Here is a 2,380-nt window from a genome sequence, read left to right as displayed (position 1 = left end):
AAAAAATAGAATGAAGAAACTTGAATATCATTGCGTAAAATTGTATTATCACATGAATGCATTTAATACAAAGTTATATTGTAGATTGAATTACTCTTTGTATTAGAAATTAAACCTTAACAATTGAAATAGACTTAAACTATGTACGGGCACTTACCATGTACTTTCTCAGACCTTCCAGCTGACTTCACCCTACATAATAAAAGATCCTTTCCAACCCTTACCATCAGCATGTCCGGGCTAAATTTCTTTAATACTGACACTTTAAGACATGATTACTACACAGTAAATGAAAAACAATTAAAGGGCTGAAAATTAAACAAATTTACGAACGTTAAAGGAGCACAAATCTTATACACAAATCTATAATAGTTTTATATAATTTACGTTGTTACATTTAGCAGCACAACAAAAGCAGCAAGTAAAATATGTTAAAAGCACCTCAGAACAGTGGTACACAAATTCAGCCTTAAAGAAAGCACATGAAGTTTGTTTGTTTCGGTCACGTTTTGAATTTGATGGTCATATCCCAGATAGCACACGTACGTCTGTGTGTTAAAGACTGCTTGATCTGGAAAGCCTCTGCTGTGTACAAACATCTGACAGATGAATGTAACATGTCAGTTTTAAATACATTCTAAATCATAAACATCTTAAAGACATCTAATAGACGTCTATTTGACATCTTATAGGAAACGTCATAGACGTGCAGATGAGCAAACACTTTTTAAAAATACGTCTTCCAGATGTAAATGCAGACGTCAAATAGACGTCTCCATGATGTACGTGTGCTATCAGGGATATCTTTAGTCCACCTCGTGGAAACCGCTGGTTTGCTCCATCAGTGTCGGGCGGGGGGTTTCGCTGTCCTGTCGCGTGATCTCTGTAATACCGTCTCTCTGGGTCATATCATGCCTCCCTGACAACCAGGATAATATGTGTTAATAGCCAGCTGTCATGAAGAAAAAAAACGCTGTTAAACGAAAGTTTTGCGTGAGGGTCTGCATGTTTGTACCTGTGTGACTGTAAATGCACCACAGTGCCCCCATCAGACACAACCCCATCACAAACGCAGAGAACACGACCACTAACACTGGACTCTCGTATGTTTCTGAAACACAAACTAGGTAAATAACAGTTTCCACCTTATTTTTAACGTAAGAACATCCTTATTTTTGTGCAAGCCCTGTACTTTACTTGTACAAAAATGTATGTATGTAAAACTGACATCTTAAAGATGTCTGTCAGATGTTTGTACACAGCAGATGCTTTCCAGATTAAGCGATCTTTAACAGACATCTTGCAATTCGTTTATAGGACTTTTCCTATCAGATGTCAAATAAACATTTAAAAGATGTCTTTAAGATGTTTAGAATTTAGAATGTATTTAAAACTTGCATCTTATAGATGTCTATCAGATGTTTGTACACAGCAGATGCTTTCCAGATCAAGCGATCTTTAACAGACATCGTACAGACATACGCAGTGCTTGAAGCGGGCCAGTACGCACCGGTACGCAGTACCTGCACTTTTTTGTGCGTACCGGCACTTCTGACATGTTGCCGGTACTCAGAGTAAAAGTGTCAGGGTCTGGGTGATTATATGATCCCATAATATGATTAGAAAGGACGCTATATAAATCACACTAGCCAGGCGGGATCACCTCTCATCTCGACCAATCACGTGAATGAATGCAAGCGGAGTGTGTGGGGCACGAGAGCATGTCAGGGGAGGCGTGCAGAATAGTAGAATAATAATTAATCATTGATTACTAATTTGAATCAGTACTTAATAACGAAAATAATATCTTAAAAATTAAAAGCAGCAGGCTTTTGCGTTCACATCATTTTAAACCGGTAAACTCCTGTAAAGTCCAAGGATCCAGTAAACAAATTCAAACCGTAAGTTCAAAACAGCCTAATGCAGAGAAAACATGGCCGATTTTATCAGCTATTGCGGAAAGAATAGTGACTTACGTCCAGATGTCAGTAAAATTGTTATTTTCAGCGTGTATTTGGCTTAAATGCAAGAGTGTTTTATAATGAACGCTGATTATGCGGTGGTCAGAGATTTAGCGATTCTGAATGGATCCATATAGTAGGCAGGCGATTTAGTGGTCTTTGGCGTCTCCCTGTGGTCCTGTTTGGTATCGCAGCTTGACTTGTGCTAATTTGTACTGAACATTTTTATTCAATTATTGATTGATTGATTGATTGATTGTGGCGCAATACACACATTGTGAATTATTAAAAAGTACTTATTTATTTAATATAACTAATTAAATAAGGGGGGGTACCGGCACTTCTTTTTTCCACTTCAAGCACTGCCTATGACATTTTAGCACCAGAACAGTTGAAGCAAGGGCTTTCATAGCTGTGAA

Source organism: Sinocyclocheilus grahami, unplaced genomic scaffold (genome assembly GCF_001515645.1).
Source record: "Sinocyclocheilus grahami isolate Dianchi unplaced genomic scaffold, SAMN03320097.WGS_v1.1 scaffold1382.1, whole genome shotgun sequence".
Classification (NCBI taxonomy): Eukaryota; Metazoa; Chordata; class Actinopteri; order Cypriniformes; family Cyprinidae; genus Sinocyclocheilus; species Sinocyclocheilus grahami.
Note: the sequence above shows the minus strand (reverse complement) of the source record.